This window comes from Cygnus olor, chromosome 5 (assembly GCF_009769625.2).
Source record: "Cygnus olor isolate bCygOlo1 chromosome 5, bCygOlo1.pri.v2, whole genome shotgun sequence".
In the NCBI taxonomy this organism is placed as follows: domain Eukaryota; kingdom Metazoa; phylum Chordata; class Aves; order Anseriformes; family Anatidae; genus Cygnus; species Cygnus olor.
In genome coordinates, this window is record NC_049173.1 from 37,203,356 (window position 1) to 37,209,761 (window position 6,406).

The following is a 6,406-nucleotide window of genomic DNA, read 5'->3' on the forward strand; positions in this document are numbered from 1 at the left end:
TCCCCCCACCCTTTTATTTCAGGATTAATACTAACATTTCAAAGAGGTGAAAAGAAAAGGTGGTTATTAATAACGTGACCAGGAAACTTTCTCTGCTTTGGAAAGCGCAGCATCTGACGGTGAACTGGGCAAGCTGAGTGTCCAAAAGCGAAAGTAAAAGCTCTGCAGCTGGAAGAAGCAATTTCTGTCTCGCCTGCTTAAAGATCTTGTTTGTTAAACGTCCCATTATTTAATGAAACGTGACGCTATTTAAATGTCAACTTAGTGAGTTTCAGAAGCATGCAAGTCCTGCAGCAAACCAGAAGCTGACTGGAGCTGGTCCCATAGCTAATGAAATTAAAAGCAAGCCTAGCAAGCTCCTCTTTGTGTCTCTCACTCAAGTTATCATAAGCTTACCAAAACACACAACCCCTGATCATACAACCCAGCTCCCCTTACCCACGAAAAAGAACAGATCTCTATTAGTAGAGTTGTACGGTTTTACAGCCTTTGCTCTCAAATTTCCAGCATCTTTTTATTGCACATCATGGAAGCAGCTTGCAGCATTTCAGGATCACACAGCTTTTTGCAATGATGCTGTAGTTTTATAAGGACATACCGTTATATTTTAATTACAGGAAAAGCAGGAGCCTTCACCTCCTGAAGCAAGCAGGATGCCCCTTCTACACTTTCAAAAGGAGCGAGGAGCCTTGGAGAGGAGCTGGGTTCAAAGCGTGGTCCCCCCACGTGCAGCCACCGGGCCATCAGTGGCACATGCAGCAGCAGGTGTGCAAGTGAAGGTTTTACACCCCCGGAGTGAAGGTTTTATACCCTCAGAGTGATGCTCTGGACTTTCTGCACTTCTCTTTTTTAAGCAGAGACGTCAGTCGCCCTCGCAGGCCAGTGTCGCGGTACAGAAGGGGTTCTCCTCAGGCCACGTACCGACACTGAGGGAAAACCTATACAGGCTATTTTTGCAGCAGTTTCTGCCTCAGCTTTCAAGTATGATGTACCCACACGCTGCACAGGATAAATTACTGTTAAGTCTTCTTCACTGCACATCAATTTTCTTTCACATCTGGGATCATTAGAGAGCAACACATACCCACTATACGTTTTTTTTCCCCTCTCTCCTCACTTAAAGGGGTTTTAATGTGATTGTATCAGGGCAGGCTGCTTCAGTATAGTCCTTGAGAACTTTTCAGAAGTTATTTACAAAGAAAAAAATCACAAACATTTTAAAAGGATTAAGGACATTCAAGCATTTAATTAATTTAGAACTATACATACAAGTTACAGGTCCTTTCAAAGAAAGCTACCTTAACAGCTACTGTTCAAAATGAGACAAGGTTCAAATCATCTATTGAAAGGTCTGTGGTTTTTTTTTTGGTTTTTTTTTTTGTTTTGTTTTGTTTTACAGCATAAGAACATCACTCTCTCAAGCTCACTTACAGAAATCAGATTTTTTTAAAAGACCAAAATATCAACAGGATTTCCCTCTTAAAATATGTGTTCTCTTACGGTCCTGCAGAGCGATCCAATATTCCAAAGCAATTTTCTTTGTTCACCTATCTTCATCCCCAAGCAAGATTCAAACTTGGGTTTGATCAGAGACTGTTTCAATTCCCGCTCACTTCATTACAAAGCCCCATTGAACCAATGCAAGAGACAACCAGGAGCAGCAGCAAACCACAGAAACGTTGAACTACAAAACGACGGGAAAATGAGTTGAGGGAAAACGTAAACAGTTTTAAAGTTTAAAAAAAAGCCAGAACCATTTTGAAGAAGTGTAAGCTAAGGACAGAGATGGTATTAAACCCACTTCACTTCTGAGCAGGAGGTTAAAATGGAGCACACTTCAGCCTAGCAAGTTCAAGCATCTATGAGCAAAAGTCATTCACAGAGCAAGTGAGTTTACAGTGCTGGACCGAAAGCCGTTCTAGTTCACAGCATAAATACGATGCAGTGTTTCCCCCAAAGGCTTCCAGAAGGCAGCTCCCCTTTACCCTGCTCCTACCAACTCCAAAGGCTGGATTTCACCTTGCCTAGCAGGTTACGGCTGCAGAGGGGACGAACATCCCCTTCCACCTACTGCTCGCCTGCGACAGGGAAGGGAATTTACGGCTGGGTGGGCTGGCTGCCAGGCTTGCCGTTTCCCTTGGGGAATCACCAGAGTGACACGAGACACATTGATCCTTTTTGCTGTGGAGAAGGTTCTCAGTGCGTGCTCCACTTTCAGAGCCTGCCCATTGTTCAGAGCTTCGGCAGAGAAAGCCAGAAGCTGGGGGAAGGGGGCAGCGGAAGCCAAGGGCAAGAGGTAGGAGTTTTATACCTCCAACTTCTGATCCTGCAGCTCTTCTATAGCATGATCCTCCTTATTAAGCTGTCTTGAATTATCACAAATACCATCAGTTTGAAACAAATATATTAGGAAGCAAACAATAGGCCAGGCTGTTACTGTTCTTTGGGAGCCTTCAAAGGAAAAAAAAAATGCACGGGTCAGCCTGGAAGCTACACGTTCCCAAAGAATGCTTTGGGCATTACCACAAGAAAAAAATCTCTTTATTAGCATCACTCGGCTCTGTCTGAAAACACCCAGCTTGCAGCCTGCACCACAGAGTGAAAACACTACGCTTCCTGAGAGAGAGCACCAGTTTCCACTGCTGGTACCAAAGCAAACAGCACACAAACGCTGGTGCAAATATTTCTTGCTACACACAGAAGCTCTCTTCCTGAAATTTATAACAAGTGTCTCCGCTGGTTAAGCTTAAGATCACCTTTTGCAACTCTGTTCAGCAAAGAAGCCTGCTAGCAGAGTCAAGGAAAATACTGTCAGGCAAAGCCTGGTGAATTACACAGAAGGACTGAAAGACAGAGAGCGCTTCGCTGAAGTCATCTACCTGTCCCCAGCTACTACCCCTATGTTGGGGGTTAAATCACTGCACCTGGAGTAATTCCATTTGCACCCATAACAGCTTCAAAACAGATTAAATGTGTACGATGGCATTTCAAGAGACCTGACGCTTGTCACGATGGTTGGATAAACATAATTAGAGACTACTGTATTTCTGGCAAGAGAAATCCACTGCGACTGATACCACACTACGAGCAAACATCTTTGCTACACATGCATTAAGTCTTCCCCTTTCCTGCTCTAGGAAACACCCGCATGTCTCTACTGACGTGCTCCTAAAGCAGAAATCCACCCCTGCTGCCCCCTGCCCCCAAACCTTTCAGGAGGGCAGCCTGCAGAAGCCTGATGAGCTGGGATCAGCTGGTGCTGCAGCCTACCGGGGCTCAGCGGCCACGGGGAGCCCCTGTAGCAGGCAGAGAGATCAGCAGGAAGCAGGCTGGAAAACGCTGGAGGAAGGAGACTTGCGAGAAACTGACCTTTCACGCAGATCCTTGCAGGCTGCTCTGGGAAGGTCTCAGATTAGCAAGAACAAATACAAAGGAAGAAAGGAGGAAAAATAAAAAAGACAGCGGTGGCCCGACACAGACTCCGGGTGCTGTGTGAAACCTCCCTGCGCTGACGGGGGCCAGCAGCTTACATCTGTTTTCTCACAAAAGCAGAACAAGAGACGTATCTGGGTGGTGGGGCAGACGGTAGGTGTGGTGTGAGCAAATACGGTGATAAAAAGGAGAAGTAATGCAAGGGGAACAGCCGCAGACAGAAACCCAAGCAGCTACGGAGCTGCACAGCTAAGCAGCCGAGGTTAAGACCACTACAGATTGCTCTCACCGAGAGCCGAAGCAGTTCTCCGGGCAGGAATAAAGCAGTTGGAAGCAGGCGTGATCAGAGGACAGAACTAATCCCATCAAAACCGCTACACTGCAGGCAGGACAAACCTCCAGCGACTTCGGTACCCACTGCTTGCCGGTTCCCCCAGCAGCTCCTGCGAGCTCCAGCAGCCATTTCAGCCCACCTTCGCACGCTGCACCGAATGCACACTGCTGGTAGCTGCCTGGGAACTGTTTCAGCAGAGGCATCGAAGTGAGCAGCTCAAGGACACCGGGCCCTCCTCAAAGACCACAGGTGGCCGATTTGCATGACAGCAGCGAGAAGGTGGCAGAACCAAAGCCCCGGCTACCCGTAACGCAGCTGGGAAATTTCAGCTTACAGGTCATTACTTTCCCAGGCTTTGAAGCATCTGCATATGCTAAAACCTTTGAAAGCAGCAGCACGAGGGCAACCGGGTTTTTACAGGGACTGCTCCAGGATGAGGTTGTGGCTTCGCTGTCATGTGCTACTTTGCTCTACGAGGAGGTGCAATACCATGAAGCGATGACAGCCACCTTCGGCTTTAAAAGCCAGCCAGAAAAAGGCAGCCAGATTACGTTACAGGTCTTCCAGGCACATTGCCCTCATTCCAGCTCCCCCTTAAAGAAACATACCTTCCTCCTTCCAGGCAGCAGTCCCTTCTCCGTAAAACACTCGTTTATGTAACAGGACAAGCGGATTGCATAGGGCAGATGAGTCTCCGAACAAGAAAGAAGTTTATTTTCTTCTCGAAGCTCTGCTCACAAAACCCTCACCAGGAGCAGCACGCAAGTTATAAAAAGCCAGGAGCGTGACCTGCAGGGCTGCCAGTGCCGCAACTGGCCGCCCGATTACAACGCTGGGAAGAATTATCATCCCTGCGCAGCAACAGGGACAAACCCAGCGTGGCACGAAGAGAAGAAACGGAGTCGGATACGCAAAGAGGTTTCCGATAAGACACCCGGGGAGGAGGTGGGGGGGACAAAATCCGCGAGGAACCGCAGACACGAAAGCGGCGATGCTTGCAGCCCTGGCGCTCAGCGTGCAAATCGCTCTCTGCCGAGGCGTTCTGCCTCCCTTTGATGTATTCGGGCAAGTCCTAACTAGAGGTGCACGCCGGGGAGAGTCCCCTCTCCCCACCACCTCCGGGGTCTGCCGCTAGATCGCTTCTGCTTCTGCTCAGAGCGGGGGGGGGAAATAGGAAAGGAAACGGGGAAGAACAAAAGAAGAGAAGCGCAAAAACGGTCATTAAGGGGGAGGCACTGTCCTCGCAGCTCTGACGCAGGATGGAGCCGGTGCCCGCTGCCTGCAGCGCAGCCTAGGAGGGCAGGAGGACGAGGCGCGCACCGGCGGAGGGCACAGGCTCTGGAGGAGACCCAGGCGCCGAGCGCACGCCAAATTAACGAGGCGGAAGCCCCCCGTTTAAAAACTTTTCCCAACCGTTGCTCTCCCGGGGGCTGCCCCGCGCCCAGCGCGCCGGGGGACGACCGGTGACAGCCCGGCGGGCGGCTGCCGCCGGCGGCACCGTTACATAACCGCCTGCAGGGCGCCGGGAGCCACGGGGCGCCGCGAGACCCTCCGTGCCCGGTCCCCGAGGCAAACCTCCGTAACCAAACCGAGCCGCGCGTCCCCACCTCTTACTCCGGCGGCAGCTCCCGCCTCGGAAGGAAGGAAGGAAGAAGGAAGGAAGGAACGAACGAACGAAGGAAGCACGGCCACGGGTCCCGCTCCCGGCCCCGCTCACCGGGCGCTGCCGAGGGGCGGCGGGGCCCCGGCGGAGGCTGCGGGGCTGGGGCTGGAGCAGGGCGGCCGCGCCTCCCGGACCGGACCGGATCCGACCCGCGACCGCGACCACGACGCCGCCGCCGCCGCCGCCAGGTCCCGCCCCGCCGCCGCGCGCCGCCGCGCGCCAGGCCCCGCCCCGCGCGCCGCCGGCCGGCGGCGCGCGGGGCGGGGCCTGGCGCGCGGCGGGCGGGGAGGAGACTTAAAGGAGCCCCGGGGAGTTTTGCGTTTGTTTTTGTTTTCGGTATGAACTGAGGTCTTTTGAGCAGGAGTTGCCTCGCTGCGTTGGCTCACCCACCCGTGTAGGTCGCTGCGCTATTCCCAGCGTCGGAGTGGAGTGGAATGTAGAATAGAATAGAATAGAATAGAGTAGAATAGAATGGAATAGAATGGAATAGAATGGCATGGGATGGGATGGAATTAGAATGGCATGGGATAGAATATGGCATGGGATGGGATGGGATGGGATAGAATAGAATAGAATAGAATAGAATAGAATAGAATAGAATAGAATAGAATAGAATAAGAGTAGAATAGAGTAGAATGGAATGGAATGGAATGGAATTAAAATGGCATGGGATGGGATAGAATAGAATAGAATAGAATAGAGAGTAGAATAGAGAGTAGAATAGAATAGAATAAGAGTAGAATAGAGTAGAATAGAATAGAGTAGAATAGAATGGAATGGGATAGAATGGAATAGAATGGCATGGGATAGAATAGAATAGAATAGAATAGAATAGAATAGAATAGAATAGAGAGTAGAATAGAATAGAATATGAGTAGAATAGAGTAGAATAGAGTAGAATAGAATGGAATGGAATGGAATTAGAATGGAATGGGATAGAATAGAATAGATTAGAATGGAATGGGATAGAATAGAAT

At 50.1% G+C, this 6,406-nt stretch overlaps 1 protein-coding gene across 6 annotated transcripts in view; it reads right to left on the reverse strand.

Moving 5' to 3' along the window:
* SUSD6 (sushi domain containing 6) overlaps window positions 1-5,525 on the reverse strand; it is a 76,853-nt gene extending 71,328 nt beyond the window's left edge. For 3 of the 6 annotated variants that reach the window (XM_040557254.1, XM_040557245.1, XM_040557249.1), the window contains exon 1: window positions 5,374-5,525. The gene's annotated coding sequence lies outside the window, so the exon portion shown is untranslated. Of the gene's footprint in view, window positions 1-2,311; window positions 2,424-5,373 lie in introns of those variants that run through there. The other 3 variants (XM_040557246.1, XM_040557248.1, XM_040557247.1) reach the window with 3 other exon arrangements.
* Window positions 5,526-6,406: the final 881 nt, after the last annotated feature.